Source organism: Lonchura striata, chromosome 18, assembly GCF_046129695.1.
Source record: "Lonchura striata isolate bLonStr1 chromosome 18, bLonStr1.mat, whole genome shotgun sequence".
NCBI lineage: Eukaryota > Metazoa > Chordata > Aves > Passeriformes > Estrildidae > Lonchura > Lonchura striata.
In genome coordinates this window covers 13,819,619-13,836,937 of record NC_134620.1, presented here as the reverse complement: position 1 = coordinate 13,836,937, position 17,319 = coordinate 13,819,619, and the positions used below count along the sequence as shown (strand labels likewise).

Below are 17,319 nucleotides of genomic sequence, written 5' to 3'. Positions count from 1 at the left end.
CTCTGCTGATATTGCCAATTCTGCCCTGCTGGTGCCATCATCAAATGCTGCAACAGGATTCAGGCCAAATTTGCTTATCAGCTCTGAGCCATGAGGCCAGCCAGCAATATGTGCTGAATGGTGCTCTTTTGGAGGATGTCATCTTTCTATTTATATTACCTAATTCTTCTCCTCCAGCTCCCCGTGGCAAACCAACAGTTGAAATCAGCCAGCAGAAGCTAATAGGGTTATGTAAGTGTCCATTTGCTGTGCATATGCTCTCCCCTCTAAGGCAGGCAGTCACATGAGAGAGGTGCACCTTCCACTTTTGATGTCTAAGCACATCAGAGTTTTGGAGATGTTTCAGACAGCGTCTCCACCCTTGCTGGAGGAGCTGAGCAGGAAGCAAGCAGCAGAGAACTGTCACGGGGGCAGGCTCAGAGCCAGGCAGGAGATGCTCCTGGGCTGGACACGGATCCTGGTGTGCCCATCAAACACAGCCTCACTGAAGCAGGCAACGTCAGCTCCACCTGTGACCCCTCTCCAGGCATTGAGGAGTAGACACAACTCTTAAATTTCTTGCCTAGGTTTAATCCCTTGCTCTGCCAGCACAAAAGCAAAACATTTCCTTGATATGGGAAGATGCAGCTTCCCTGCCTCTTGACCCCTCTCAGTCTCTACCATCTGTTTCAAAGTAAACTTGGTTTATGGACCTGGATAATTCTTTTGTTCCAAAAATATTTAACTTACACTTAAAGAAACAATATTAATCCCTACGATCCATTAATTTTCATACTCTTCACCCCAAGGTATGTAAAAATGGCACAGGCCCTATAATTTGAGGGACTGTTGCCACCAGATCTCTTGCTCTCTGGAAGTATCCAGGGTTTAAAATATCAGGAAAACTCTCCAGGAAAGCTGAACTCCTTAACACCAATTTAGTGTTAAAAATATGACATGAAGTCTAAAGTAGGCATTTTAATTATGTACATTCACATTTTTTTCTTTGCTATTCTACCCTGAAACTTTGTCAGAATAGAGCTCACCAATACGCAGCACCAAGGTTTTACCCAAAACCAGAATCTGTAAATTCGGCTCCTCCAAGAGTTCAGTCACGTGAAGACAAAACTGATTCCTGCTGCCCCTTCTCCTCTCTTGAATGTGTATTTTGGGAGTGTAGCTTCCCAAAGTATAGTAGTATCACTTCAAAAATACCCCAAGTTTTTTGCATGTACATTCCCGTGACACATATCCAAGCTAAGTGAAATTCAGCAAGAGCAACTGGAAATGCTGAATTCTTTTCCACTTGCTCCCTCCTGCCAGCAGATGGGCTCTGCTGAACCCAAAGATGATGATCCCAGCCTGTGTCAAGGATACAACACGGCAGAAAAAGAAAGAGCCATCACAGCAAATGAGGAATGTGTCATTTTCCCCACCTTTTCTTGGATGCTGAAGCAGAAGCACAAGGAAAACAAGCAAATCACTCATGACCACAGCAAGAATAGCACCAAAGTCTCCCCAAGCACAGGACACGCTACATACTTGTAGTAACAAAAAATATATCTGTCACTGCATGTCACACGAGCTCATTCAAACTAAAAATTTATCACTTGCTTCGGACCCCAGCCAGGTGACAGCAAATATATCATGGAGCTGTCAACAATCTGCTAATCTGGACTGTGAAGTGTAGGAATACAAGAAGCTTAAAAATATACTGCTCCTTCAGAAACCATAAATTTTGCTGGCTCTTTCTCACATACCACTGGGTAATAGGTCTGCTCCAGCTCCTTCACTCCCACCTCCTGCAGCTAAAGAGTTTCATTTTGCATGTCTATTTGGAGAGTGACAATCAGTCACACGAGGCAGTCACCCATGGGTATAACTCCAAAGCAACACAGACCCTCTCTGGCTCTGTGACTGAGAGGAATTACAGATTTAACTGCAAAGCTGGTACAGAAATCCCAGGACAGACACAACTAGATTTTCAGAGACATCTGGAATAACATTCCTGCCCGTCTGGAAACGTGAGCTGTTGTGCTCTTTGGAACAGAGAAGAAAGCAAAAAGAAGAGAAGGAAGACCTTTCCTCATCCATCTGAAACCAAACCACGTGTCTGGGCTGTACCTTTTTGGAGTGGCACAGTCCCATGAGTGAACACTCAAGGACTCCAGCTTCTCCTAGATTGGACAAAAATTCAAACTGAGGTGGGGGAAGGACTCTGATTACAAACACAGGAGAAGTTTCAAAGAACACTTCACAAATAACAGCTTGTGACATTTCACACTGGGCACATTTCTAGGAGACTACAAACAAAAGCAAACTTCCTTGTTGTCCAAGTCCTGATGCTTTATTGTGGGAACCCAGGGCATCCCTCTGGCTGCTCTGGCAGGTCTGGGACCCTGGCAGGGGTCAGGAACCCCCCTGGACAGAGCCCCAGAGACACTGGCTGTGATCTCTGCCCATGGAAAAGAGTTTTCAATCTTACAGCATGAATTACCAGCTCTGAGGGTTTGATATGAGTCATAATTAAGTGTGGCACGGGTGCAAAAGTCAAATTTTAGGATTCTAGATGAGGGGTCCAAAGGGGACAAGATGGAGGAAATTGGGTGTGCCTTGTCCTTTTTCTCCTTCTTCATGCCCTCCATGTCTCACTGTGGTGTTGGCATTTTTCTGTTGGTTCAGGCTGGGGACACACTGCCCAATGTAGGTGACAGATATTGGCACGTTCTTGTAAATGCAGCCCAGGGAGTTTCTGGTATTTAATGTTTGTCACATCCCACTGAGGGCAGAGCCCCACACGCTGCCCTGCAGGACAGAGCTGGGCAGGGCAGCAGAACATGTGAGAGATAAACAGAATAAACAACCTGGAAACCAGCACAGACCAATTATGGCTTCTGCTTTGGCAGCGGGGCTGACAGACAGAATTTCTACATCTCAGAATCATCAATAGCTCAGATTCTGACACTTTATGAGCAGCAAGCTCATGAAGGTCTCTGTTACCCTGCTCAGCCTAAACGCTCCTGCCCCTCCAGCCCTGTGACCTGGCCTGGCTGGAGAAGGCAGCTTGACTCTGCTCTTTGTGAAAATTCAGCTCTTTAGCTGCATTTCTCTTATGCCAAACACCTTGGTGTGCCTGCCATTCTTCATTTCCTCCTCTGGCCACAAACTTCAATTTTCTCTCCTCAGCTCTTAAACAGCGCGTAATTACAACTAATTATCGATCACTGAGGGATTACTAGATGACAAATCCAATTTCCACGCTGTCACCAAGCATGACTGACTGGGGTCCAGAGGGGATGAAAGGAACCTGTGCTGAGGAGAACCCTGCGGGTGTTGGAGCTGGGTGGGACCAGCGGTGTCACCGAGCCCACCGGGCTGCAGTGGCACCTGAGGGCTGATGTGTTTAGGGACCTGTTACACCAAACTCCATCAATCTAACCAAGTGACAGTCCTCACCCTGTTGCCCTGATTCTTAGGATTTTCTAAAGCCTTCTGAGTTTACATTCTCGTAGAGAACTTTCTCACACAACTTTCTGTAAACAATCTATTGTTTTGCATCCCTCCATAGAGGTGGAGAGATTTGATGTGCTGGTGGTTTGTCCAATATCATTGGAGAGGTGGCACCTTCACCCTCCAATCCACTGGCACCTTTGGGAAAGTAAAAATGCTGGAGTCAGAAAATAAACTTCCTCTTTTTCACCTTGCAGTAGCAGCAGCTCACATCGTGCTTTCACATGTCCTGTAGCAACACTCACCCCAAAGAGATTTACAAGCCTGCAAAAGCCGAGCCTTTTATATCTGTAAATGTATTCAATTTGGCTGCATTTGTACCACTTTTACATTCCATTTCTGCAAATATCCTCCCAAGCAAGCGAGCTGGCAGCAATGCTCAGAGTAACAGCTCATTTCAGGGCAGAAAACACCACTCGGCTTTCCTCAAAGCAAATTTTAAATTTGTGTGCTTTGGTGCTGATCTCAAGAAATCACGAAGGGAAGGGGAGCACTGTGCGACCCCGGAATGCTGCTCACACGCAGCCCATTAATGGCATTTGTGAGCTGCAGCAGGGCAGCTCCCCAGAAATCAGGAGTCTGCTGCCACGTGCTCCGGGTTGTACAATAGAGGCACTGTGCACACAGAGCATTTAAGGAAAAAAAAAAAAAAAAAAAGAATTAAAAAGAGAAATCTGAGAGAAAAATACATGGTGCTGCTCAAACATCACTGAACGGAGTAAAAAAAAGCAATGTTTTAATAAGAAGTCACATGATGAATTGTTTCCCAGTTGTACTTCAATGGAGTTATTCACATAATTCAAGCAGACACAAATCCCAGTGTGAAAATATCTGTGCTCTTGTAGCCCAGTGGCAGCCCTTCCAGCATGACTTACAACAAAAGGCTGAAAAAGTCCACTCCCCTGGTACACACAAATTGGTTTATTATTAAAGCTCATCCAGCACCATTATTTTCTGACAGTAAATGTGTTTTTAACAGAACTGAAATTGCTGTGAAGAACATTTTTCTTGCAAATGTTTAACTTTTCTTTGGGGAAAAACCACATTTTTGTTTTACGTCTGTTTAACATTAAGATACATTTCCCTTTACATTCTGCTCCAAAGGAAGCACGACACAATTTAGAAAATGCTGCACTAAATCTTCCTGGCTCCTAAAAAAAAAAAAACTGAGAATGAGCCTTACATAAAGAAAGATTCCAAGTACCTTACTAAGGACTTTATTCATTAAAAAAGACTCAAGTCTATTCTGCTTCTTGTCTATGGAAGTGAAATATGATTTTATTAAATGAAACCCTTAATGTGTTTGCTAAGACTCTGTCAGGCTGAACATTAACTACATTTCCATTGTTTTTCAAGTCTGAAAAAGAAAGTTGTTCTGCAAAGAGACAATCTCACTTAGAGCTTCTTAACCTTCAGACCAGCAGGGAAATTTGCTTTATGAATTTGCATTTACAATATCCGGCTCACATGGGGCACGGAAGATTCATAAAGAAAAAATGCAACAGCTCTCAGAAATTGTTTAAGGAAGGGAGGGGGGAAAAAAAATAATAAAGCACAGTACAAGCATTTCAGTTTGGGGCAGGAAATTGCAGAGATGCCCTCCTGGCTAGGGCAGCCCTGCCAGCTCTCTGCCCTTTGCAGGGCTTGCACAGATGGAACAGCTCCTAAACATCCCCCCATGGAGGCATCTTTAGGGGAGGGTGTGAAAAATGCACATTCTATGATTGGCTTTTCGCAAATGTTGCAATGAATATTATATGTGTAATGTTAGAAAGTTATGCTGTATTAATTCTCTTGAGTAGTGTGTTAAATATAGTTTTAGGTAGCAACATAATGTTGAAATAGAAACTCTGCATGTAGGAAATTTTTACTAGCTCAAGAAAGATATGAGATAATCAAGAAACTCTTCACACAGAGATGACAGTGACTTGGGGCCCATAAAGAGTTACAGAAAACACAAACATTCTTCCACCTTCTCTCCATCTTTATGCAACCACCAGGATTAAGGGAAATAAGTTGACAAAAACCAGAAAAGTTCTTAATTTGCAAGGAATTGATGCACCATGTATGAGATATATGAATATGCAACAGGATGTTTCTTTTAAGGTTATTCCTTTGTTCACAAGGGATGCTTTTCATGACTTAGTGTCTCAGAGCATCAAGACATCCTTAATTCTTTGCTTTTTATTGTCTTGTAATTGTCCAATTATTTTATTGTCCAATTGTCCAATTTTATTGTTCTAATTTTTACTATTATTATTCTAATTATTACTATTTTTATAATCATTTTATTATTATTAAACTTTAAAAACTTTTCACAAGGGGATGCTCTGAGTCCTTTGCGGGGATCACAAGCGATGCTCCCCCTCCCAGCCGGGCACCTGAGTCCCCCCGAGGCGCATCCTGCATCCTTGCCGGAGCTCTTCCAGGCTCCCTGCTCCAGACACGAGCCCGCTCTGCCCTCTCCTGGCCTGAGTCCGGATGGATCCCAGCCCTGCCGGGATGGAGGGACACATCCAGGCTGCCAGCATCCCCCCTTGGGGGGCACCTCCACGCCCACCGACAATCCAGCACCTCTCTGGGCCATCCCAAATCCGTCTGCCCTGCTAACAGACCCAAGGGACAAAGAGGGAGCTTTCCTCTCACTGGAAAATAACACTTGGAAGGTAGGAGGGGCATTGCCTTCCTCCTTTTGGAAAGCATCTGCTCTTTGAGGTGTATCGCTGGAAGATGAGCAATAAAAACAGTGATTTGTAAAATGAAAGCAATGACAGACGTTTCTTGTACAAACACGGTGAGACATTACAGATAAAGTGACATTGCATAAATAGGCAAAGCATTAGCACTATTATCACCAACAGCAGCACAGGGGACACAGCAGTTTAGCAAAGGAAGTGAAAAATAGCGGATGTGATTTAAGAGGCAGAGAAAATCTGAGCTGGCAAGTTGTAATTACTGCAGCTGAAAGCCAGCCAGGATCCTGGTTGACTGCCTCCAGGCTTAGGAAATGCAACCCAGAATCTTTAAATGACCAAATAATTGGGACCTGCTTTCATGTCCCCAGTGAGACACAACCATTGATGTGGCCAGGCCAAGGTGGAGCTCCAGGAGAGCCACAAGCTCCGTCCTGCCTGGCACTCCTGACTGCAGATCCTACAACAAATATTGACCTGAGCCACATCTGCTCTGCAAGGTCATTTTCCTCCCACACTGGTGCAGCTGCAGGGCTTTTTCAACCATTCTTCAGCTTCAGCAGCCTGTAAGCATCTAATGCCTAGTCAAAGGACATCATTCATCCATTTTATGGTTCCCAGAATGCAAAGATATCTACCCAATTTCCTAAGAAACATTAATATTAAAGGATGGCTTTCGCAGCCCAAATCATGCAAGCTGAACAAAGTTCTCCTGACGTTTCATGACAAGGTGATTAATAATACCAAGAAGAAGAATGAAATGATACCAGATTATAAACTATTGTAAATCTTTCAGTCATCCCAGGAATAATGAATGTAGATTTCTTAGGAGAGCAGTACAGATTTAAACAGAATCATTTTAGTTTCCTTGTCAATCAAGAGGTTATTTATGTAATATCAGAAAGAGACTATGAACTCACATAATCTTAAAAGGAGAGTGTAGCACATGTCTTTAAAAACAAAGGATTCCAAAGATCATCTTATGCTAGAATTTCCAAAATTGTTAAAGAAAATGTTGCACCTTGACCATTATTTTTGATCACTGACCTTCCCTTCTCCAAGCAAGAGCCACAATGAGCAAAATGCAGCTGGACTTCAAATGCCTAAGCTGACATGACCAACCTTCTTCAAGCACTTAATTTAAGGTCAAAAATGTACTGGCCTAAGAATCCACTGGTCCAAAATGCCCCAAACTTCTTCAACGTGGGTTTTGGAGTCAAGCAAAATGCAAATGCAAACTCTCACAAGTTGTTCTACAAATGCTGTTAAATTTCCAACCTCCACCTCGAGACAAAGTTTATGGCCTTACTCTGCTTTTGGCTGCAGGGGAAACCCAGTGCCCTCTGACCCCTTGAGGCAGTCTGTCCTAGACATTACCTCAACACAATAATTAATAAGTAATAATACTGAATTTGAGCTCGTGGAATTTGCTCGGGCTAAATGTTCCAAAGAAAAATGAATAATGCATGCAGAAGAGATTCATTTGGGGAAAAAAATGTAACTTCAGTTAGAAATAAAGCCCTGGTTGCCTTGGCAAAGAGGATTTAATTGCTGTAATCGCTACATCTCACATAAGGTCGCTGTTTGAGGGAGTCCACAGTACTGCTATTCATTCTGTGGCTGCTCGATGGCAAATAAAGGACTACTGGTCCCTAGAGCATCAGGGGAATAATTCTGAAAAGGTTTAAATTATTTTTAAAGGGTTATTAGCTTTGGCAAATGAGTCAAAAGTCATCTTAGCTGAGGAGCACAGGTACTTACACCACATTATGGAGATGGCAGCAGGAAATGCCACAATTAAGAGTGTTCTGCTGGTGTTGCTGTGTGTCATTAAAACAGAGCTCCAAACACGACCGTTCCCTCTCCATCTGTGTCCTGCCCACCCACCCACTCGGGGTCGCCACTGTCCCTAACAAATTTCCCAGAGAAACACGAAGCCAGGACACTGGCACACACACGTGTGCCTTCACACAACCAAATTCAAATCGTTTCACTGGCACGGATCCTAAGGAGCTCTAAGGAAGTCAATTAAATCACCCCTCTTTTGTGGGTAACACTGAGAAGACTCTGGCCAGGCAAATTAAATTAGAGATGGGCCAGAGCCAAATTCCCAGGTCCAAAACTACCCAAAACTCACAATGCATTTGGATCCAGGTCCAGATTCTCACAGTCTGCTACTGCTTCTCCCTCAGCCTCTGCTACCTGCTTGGACAAAACAAACTTTTCAGGCTGTCCCCAGGCATCACTTGGTGCATTTTATCACCATCCTCCACCGGGGATCTGCATCAAAATCTCATCTGTGTGCTCCCTGTGGCTGCCTGGCACATTGCTTGCCCAGACCCTCATTAACTTGAGCAGATGCTTAGAAAGCTCATGAACAAGGCATTGCCTATCCCACACTTCTGCTTCTCTGCCTTTCCCACTTGCTGTCCTTCAGAACCAGCACAATTAGAGATGGGGATTTAGTGAAAATGCATTTGAGGACTCATTAATGCCACAAAAGGTTGGGCCACACAATGAGGAAAAAAAAGGAACTGAGAAAGTTTGCTTGGCAGGAGATTTTTCAGAAGGATGTGGTGGGGAGACAAGGTACATTTTGGTCTTGGTGAGCCATTTAAAGGAAAGCGTGGAGGAGAGGAGAGGAGAGGAGAGGAGAGGAGAGGAGAGGAGAGGAGAGGAGAGGAGAGGAGAGGAGAGGAGAGGAGAGGAGAGGAGAGGAGAGGAGAGGAGAGGAGAGGAGAGGAGAGGAGAGGAGAGGAGAGGAGAGGAGAGGAGAGGAGAGGAGAGGAGAGGAGAGGAGAGGAGAGGAGAGGAGAGGAGAGGAGAGGAGAGGAGAGGAGAGGAGAGGAGAGGAGAGGAGAGGAGAGGAGAGGAGAGGAGAGGAGAGGAGAGGAGAGGAGAGGAGAGGAGAGGAGAGGAGAGGAGAGGAGAGGAGAGGAGAGGAGAGGAGAGGAGAGGAGAGGAGAGGAGAGGAGAGGAGAGGAGAGGAGAGGAGAGGAGAGGAGAGGAGAGGAGAGGAGAGGAGAGGAGAGGAGAGGAGAGGAGAGGAGAGGAGAGGAGAGGAGAGGAGAGGAGAGGAGAGCCACGCTGCCCACGCGGTGCTCCAGGGCTGCCAGGGAATGGTGCAAGGAGTGAAACAGCTTTCACTGAAAGCACCATTTGCTGTGCCTCAGAGTGGCAGGCTCATTTGTCACTGTTTTCTTCTCCTGCAGCTCTTTAGATTCATCTGGGATCCAATAACTTTGTTAATATGATTTCTTTCATAACCTGGCCGAGTACAGCATCCGAGGCAGACGTGGCAGCTATTTGAAGCATTAAATACCTCACACAGCACAGCTCCCTGCTCTGCCTTGTCCAAAACCATTTCTTTTGAGACTTTTATTGACATAAATTGCATGGGGAGCAGGAGCAGCACCCAAAACAAGAAGATATGTTGACAATTTTCTTGCAATATTTGGTTTCCTGCTCTTTCTGAGAGTCCTTTCTCCCCAAAGCTGTCAGCAAACTATCACACTGGCCTTCTTCTATCAGAGCATGCAAAAACTCATGGGTAAACACAAGGACAAAAGCAACTCTCTGTTGCATCAGAGGGATCACGAAGAAATTGAGATCAATGTGCTCACTCAAAGCAATACTTCATTAGCTTCACAGAAGAGTAATCTGGTTTTTATCAGGATAAAATGACAGTAATACATGGCCTAAAACATCTCAGGAAAAAAGGAAATTTCAAAGTAGTGGCATTTTTCTACTTTTAATACTATTCATTACTCTGAATGTAATGAATAGAAGGAGAAGTAACTGCATCAACTGTTGTGTCTGACTTGTTTAAACAAGACTGTGATTTACTGCACTGCCAGCTAATGAAGAGCTGTACAAGAAGCTGATCAATGCCATCATTGTCTGGCAGCACAAAGCAGGGACGACTCAGCATATTGTCCAAAACAAAGGCTCCCCCCAAGCTCCCCACCAGGGACTTGTTGATGAGGACATGCAGTTTGAAGAGAGCCACAGCATGCCCCTAACTTGAAATGATCACTCAAAGACAGGAACCTTTGCTGACCTGTGTTTCCAGCCTGAGTACAAGGTAAAAAATAAAAGAAATGGATGAAGAAAAGGAAGACAGCTGTAAAACATTAAATTGCCCTTTGTGATACTGTGAATTTAAGCAGTTTTGTCACCCCAAGGCAGCTTTGTGTTCGTTAACAGAGGTAACTCAACTCAGAGCTGGCTGCTCACAGGCACAGCTCGGCTCCTAATTCCATCTTCTGTGGTTTCCCTTCCCATTTCAGAGCTGCACCAACACTAATCACAGCAAAGGTAAGACAGGACAGCCCCCAGCAAAAGCGAGTTCTGGAGAAGAGCAGTGGCAATGCCCTGGGCTGGCTGCAGAGCCTGAACCTTTGGGGCCCTGGGATGCAGCTCCATTGTGGGAACCCAGGGCTTCCCTCTGGCTGCCCTGGGACCCTGGCAGGGCTCAGGAACCCCCATGGACAGAGCCCCCAGAGACACTGGCTGTGATCTCTGCCCATGGAAAAGAGTTTTCAGTCTTAAAGGATGAATTACCAGCTCTGAGGGTTTGATATAAGTAATAATTAAGTGTGGCACAGGTGCAAAAGTAAAATTTTAGGATTCTAGATGAGGGGTCCAAAGGGGACAAGATGGAGGAAATTGGGTGTGTCTTGTCCTTTTTCTCCTTCTTCATGCCCTCCATGTCTCACTGTGGTGTTGGCATTTTTCTGTTGGTTCAGGCTGGGGACACACTGTCCAACGTAGGTGACAGATATTGGCACGATCTTGTAAATCCAGCCCAGGGAGTTTCTGGTATTTAATGTTTGTAACATCCCACTGAGGGCAGAGCCCCACACGCTGCCCTGCAGGACAGAGCTGGGCAGGGCAGCAGAACATGTGAGAGATAAACAGAATAAACAACCTTGAACCAGCACAAACCAATTATGGCTTCTGCTTTGGCAGCGGGGCTGACAGACAGAGACTTTGTACATCTCAGGATCATCAATAGCTCAGATTCCGACAGCTCCTGATCCAAAGGGGTCCCAGCCCGTCCCAGGCAGCTCAGCACCCCGGGCAGGTGAGGCACAGCCTGTCCCTGCCAGAGCCCTCCCTGCACATCCCCACCAGCCCCTGAGCAAGCAGGGAGCTCTGCAGGAGCTGCCTGCAGGTAATTAGCAGGAGCTGTCATGTCAAAGCCTTTGGAGAAGGGGTTCAGCCTACAACAAGCTTGTAGAACCCGACCCATTATGAAATGTAAAATCTCTTTCCATTACCATCAACAAGGCAGAGCTGGTGTCAGGTCTCACGGCGTATTGGCACCTTCCAGATCCATGGGAGTGCTTTTCACATCCTCTCCCCTCGCAGAGCACAGCAATGCCTGCTGACACTGGCAGACAAGAGCTTGCCAGGGCTCCTCTCGCAATCCTCATTTGTCAAACGAGCTGCAGAGCCACCAGGGACACACAGCACCACCAACCCGCCTGCAGAGCAGCATGAGGCACCTGCTCCTGCACCAAGCAGCTCAGAACAAACACAGCTACCTCTCTTTTTAACTAATTTATGGCTCTGGAGATGAGATACAGCAAATGAATTGACATGACATTGCCACATCCTTACTGCTCACAGGTGCAGATGAATGAGATAGCTGAGGTGCTGGAATTCAGGGTTTGAATGGAAGGAGAAGTAGCTTTCAAGGCAAACCAAACACCTTTTCCAGTGGGAAGTGGATCCTTGTTTCATTCCAGCTGTCCTCAGAGTTCTAACACACACATAAAATATTCCCAAAGCACAAAAAATTAAAAATAACTGGCACACTCTTCACCTCCTCAGTGAAAAACACTGGTGGGAATGCACACACAGGCTAAATATTTGTAATCAATCTAATTCTGCACTTTGATCCACCCTCCCCTCCAACTCTTACAAACACGTCCAGGACCCCTTTAGCAGTGCAACAGCCATTTCCACCAGGAAACATCTCAATTAAAGCCCTGTTTTATCACCACGAGGCTGCAATCCCATCTGGAAGCGCTTCCAAGCCAATATCCAGCAATTCCCAGGGCTTCCCTCTGCCACTGGAGCTGCTGCTCTGCCTTGCAGTGATCATGGACAGCTGATTATTGCAGCACATCGTTGACCTTTATCTCAAATTCCATTAAAAACCTTTATTGACTGTAGTCTTGCAGGCTCTTTCAGGATTCACTGGGTCATTTATTCCCTGTCGGGGATCCATCGCTTTCTGAGCTTTTAGAATTGCTCCAGCTCTAAGGAGGAGTTATTTCTTTGGTCATTTTGAGCTGGTTTTAAGACTGTATGAGGGGGTGGTTTCTTTTCTTCTCCCTTTCCAGGGTGGCTAGGGCAGAGATTATCTTAAGGCATGTGAGGAGGAGAGAGGAGCTGCCAGTGTGGCACAATGATTTCCAGGTTTTCATGGGTATGGATGCAGCAGAACCATGGACTGCCAGCAGCTCCCAGGGCAAAAAAAACCCTTTTTCCCTTCAGCCAAGAGACATTCGGGTCTAAGTACTTCATACAGCATCCTTGTGAAATTTGTATCTCCATGCCATCATGTCATGTTTTCACCAGCTACAGCCAATTTGTCTGGGCCACAAGCCGGCCTCAAACAGAAAATAAGAAAAATAAAAGAATGTTTCAACCTTTCCTGAAAGAGAATTTATAGAAATGGTTCATTCAAGCCAAAAAAACCATTCTGGTGACAGCTCCCCCAGGCCTCATACAAGTGTCCTTTCCCATTCAGTAACAAAAAAAAAAAAAAAAAAAAAATAGTGGGGGGAAGGCAATATTGGCATCAAATTAAGCAGGAGCTCTAGAAAAAAAATATAGTGTGAATCTGTACTAGAGGAATATGAAATAGTGCATAAGTAAGGTTGCACAGACATATCTGGCATTTCCAGACTTAGCAGTGCTTGATATTTTTATTAACATTATGTATCACTAGTTCATATTTACATTTAGTTCCATGGACATTTAGAGAGGAAAGAGAAACCAAAAATTTCAACATTTCATCCTGGATTTATTAAAATTTTGGGCCAAAAACCAAATTATTCCCAAGCCACGAGTAATGGCTTATTGCTATGATTATTTCTAAATCAGAACCAGCATTTCAGCTTTCAGAAGAGTATTTTTTTCCTTTCTCAACACTTTGATTTCTGCTGAATGTTCATCCTAAAATGATGTTTAGTGAATCATTTCTTTCTCTCCCCAGTAACAATGCCAGTGGCAGTGCTTTCCCATTCCCAGCAGCTTGCTGAGGAGTGATGAAGGCCATGTGGAGCCTCCTCCTCACAGGCAGCCAGGCTGCATTCCCCACAGCCTGTACTCTCATTTTCTATGCATTTCCGGATCCAAAACCTTCTGTTTTCTTTCCCTTGTTTGCTCTTGGCAGCTATTGGCAGGAGACATCCTCTTAATGATCTTTTTCTGGCCTTCTAGACGACTGCTCAGACTTCTCCAGATCTTTCATTATTAACACAGAAGCCTTCTAAGTCACTTTTAATGGTCTGTGCAATTTTTATTCCTTAGCAGGAGACATCACCTCCTCCATATGGATATATGTTTATTAATATAAATCCTTAATATCATTTTGCCTAGTGAGGATAATCAGGAAGGGTTTCCTGGCAGGTATTAATTACATCTTGTGCTGGTTCATGCCCCAATCCCAAGCAATCTTTGTCCTGCTCTGGGTGGAGCAGTGGATAATCCTTCTCCTGGGGCTGCCAGGGCACAGAGGGACAGGGAGGTCCCTGACAGGTCCTGCAGCCACAGCTGCACATGCTGAGCCACTGCTGCTCCCATTTCCCTTCCCAGGCACCCAGGACCTGCTCTCAGCCCCTCACTGTTAATGCTGTTTTTTCTCCAATCTCCAATTTCCCCAGTCTCCAGCTCCATTCTGACCAGGCACAAAGGAAGGATGGCTCCTTGCTGTTGGGGAGCCACGTTTGGTGTGTGACAATTTGCTGTTAATGCTCAGCTTTCATGAGCAGCACATCCTCACTGATAGTTTGGATGGGGAGACTTGGAAAACAGGCCAAAAATCCATTGTTTGCTCCTAAAGAGAGTGTTCTCATTTCTTTCCTATAACCAAGGGGCAATTGTCCATTTATTCCATTAAATGTTCTCCTGCTGTACAAATTGACTCCCATTTTTCTTTTAAATACATCCTCTGAGTCTCAAGATGGAGTTAAATAATAACAAACAGCACACAAGAAATAGAAGCCATTCCCAGTGCTATTAGATGAGATTTCTGTTCTTCCAGTTAAGCAGGAATTGTTTTCTCCTGTCTCTTTTATAACTCCTCCATGTATCAGGAGACTTCTTCTGTTTAGCAATTAGCACTGAAGTTGCTGTTACCCCTTCTGTAGTCACGATTTCCATATTTTCTTTTCCCATTTACTACATTTTATCTAAGTTTGTCAGTGAAGAAGGAAACAGAGATAGTCCAGCACATCAAGGGACAAAAAGTGCCTGAAAATTTGTGACACTAAAGTACACACGAGTCCTGCTGGAATCTCAAAGCTGTCCTTCATTTTTACCTTTTTTTTTTTTTTTTTTTTTAACAAGGTGGCCCATAAAAGAGTTTAATCTTGGCAACATAGCCCATTTCACCTACCTTTACAGTTAAACTATGCTTAGTGACAAGCCACCAAACATAATGGGCAAAATTTATCTTCCAGGATGGTGAATTTTGCAGTACAGATCAGACCAGCAAGGCCACAAATTAATCTCCAGTGTCACGAGCATTTCATCACACACATGTATAGATCATCTGTCAACAAAGGCAGCAATATGAGTGGCAGGCACAGCAAAGGCACTAAATGCACACTCTGTCCCCAATTCTGCCCCTTGACACATCTGTGTCCTTCACACGCTGCCTGCATTCCAGGAGGAAAAGAAAATATATTTTATTTAAAACACAGCACCACTAGGGCTCCAACTCCACCTGAAATTCAGGTTGTTGAACCAAAATAACCAAGACTTAGCTCAAGCCAAGCAAAAGCAGTTTGGACTGATGGAAGGGGCTGGAAGTGATGGCTGGAGCTTACAAACAAGCTGCAGTGTCACCCTGGAAGTGACAGGGCTGGGAGGATCCAGCAAGGGGGTGTCTCTCAGCACAGCACATTGCTGAATCAAAGAACTGCTTCCAACTGCTTTTCACTTCCAAGCTTGCTTAAGAAGCACAGATTTCACCAAAACAAAAAAAGAATCAGCTCCCATATGAGAATTGAAGTCAGTTCTGCTAGGAAAAATCCAGCATAAAATAAAATACTATGCAACACAGCATGAAACAGTAAAGAGGTGCATAAAATTGAGTATATCTCCTCCTTTGCATCCTGTCAGAGCTCAAGGCTGTGCTGAGAATGACTTGGGTTTGATCTATCCTCTCATATGAGCCAGACCCTGCTGCACTTACAACAGATATGATTAAAAACTATCAGTTATATTAGGCAAAAATATATTTCCCAAGGCAAACATTCACTTCAATGTATTTTGCTCTGGCTATAACACACAGAAATTCTATGTATATAAGAACCTTCTGGGTTTTCACAGACATTAACACTGAGCAGAAATCCAGGGAAAGCTGGTGAGGGAAACTGCATAAATTAGATGTAGGCACTGTAGTGCTTGTATTTCCCTCAGCAACATTCCCTGCCTTCCATGGAAACTTCAGCTGAAAATCTCTCCAGGGAGCCAACATATATCATTCAAAATAATCACAGCAACAGTTGCAGGTACTCTTCCCATTCTAAAGGGCAGGTGAACCACCATCAGAATTTCATCCTGCCTCTCAGCATTCAACTGAGGGGTAAATAAAAATACTTTCAGTTTCTCTGATGAAAAGCACAATGCAAGCAAAGCCAAATAAAAGCCCAGACAGGCTAGACTACAGAGAGCCAACAGTGAATTTTCCAAGGAAATATTTCTGGGCACGTAAAACATGCTGATTTATTGTACCAGAAACATTTGCTGGACATGAACAGATCCCATAGACTTTTCAGAGAAGGAAATCCCCATGGAAACCTGCCTTGCCAGCAGCTCAGGAGCACTGAGGTGGACGTTCCACATGTTGGGAGAGCAGCTGGCAGCTGGAGCCACGCAAACCCCACGGGCTGTGGGACGAGGTGAGGTCTCAGCAGCAGCCAGGCTCCTGTGCATCATCCTGGGAGCTCTCTGCTCCCTCAGTTTCTGCTTCCCTGAAAACCCAGGTCAGCCACTTGCTCAGTGCTTCCAGCACCTATTCTGCTTTTGAAAGACAGCATTTCAAAAGTGTCTCTGCAAGAAGTTTTTGGTTATTTCCTGACCAGCAGAAATATCCAAACTCTGCCCTTGCACCATTTGTTACGAGGTAAATGGTATTTTTAAAATTCCAGTGGAAAGAAAACATCCTCGTCTTAGGTTGTCTCTAATACCTAGGGAATTTTATCTGTGATGTGGGGAAGAGAACAAAACCCTGAGAATTAAGAGCTGATGTTAAATCCTTGCAGAGCCTTAGGCAAATTCTATAATCTCTCTGCTATAGCACCGAGGATCAATACACGCCTGCTGAAACCCGACTGCTCCGTGAGGCCAGTCCATCCACTGACGGTGGATCCTGGCCAAATCCATATTTAACAAATTAAAAACAGTAAATCCACAGAAAAGCAAGAATAAGTTGTGTTTAAAGGAAGCCCCTTCCCGACCTAAACCTTTTAAAGTTTGGTTAAACCCCATTATATTTCTCAGACATTTCCCCCGTTAGCAGCACTGTGCTGTGAATCCCTTGTCCCTATTCAGGCAGCAATCTGTAAGTTTATTAATATGCATGTGCTATTTCACAAATGCTGAATGATTTGAAAGTGCTGCATAAGGCTTGCTGTCTGTTTTCTCAACATCTGTCCCCAAAGTGCACTCGTGTCACGTTCTGCTCCCATCCATCTCGGATCAAAAAGTTGGAAGTAAGGCAGGAATGTGCTCTGAGCTTTCCTTGCACGGGCTGCAGCTCCTTCTTTCCCGAGCGTCTGCAGCCTTACAGCAGATGACACTTTCCAATTACCTTCTGGCCCTTTTATTCCCCCAGTCTGGCTCACATTTCTCTCTGAATTTGGTCCCTCTGCAGCTCTGAACGCAGAGTCTG

The 17,319-nt window shown here is 44.7% G+C and overlaps 1 protein-coding gene across 1 annotated transcript in view; it reads right to left on the bottom strand.

Annotated features, from left to right (window-relative positions):
- TMEM132B (transmembrane protein 132B) overlaps window positions 1-17,319 on the bottom strand; it is a 223,336-nt gene that overhangs the window by 142,710 nt on the left and 63,307 nt on the right. The gene's annotated exons all lie outside the window — the stretch shown is intronic.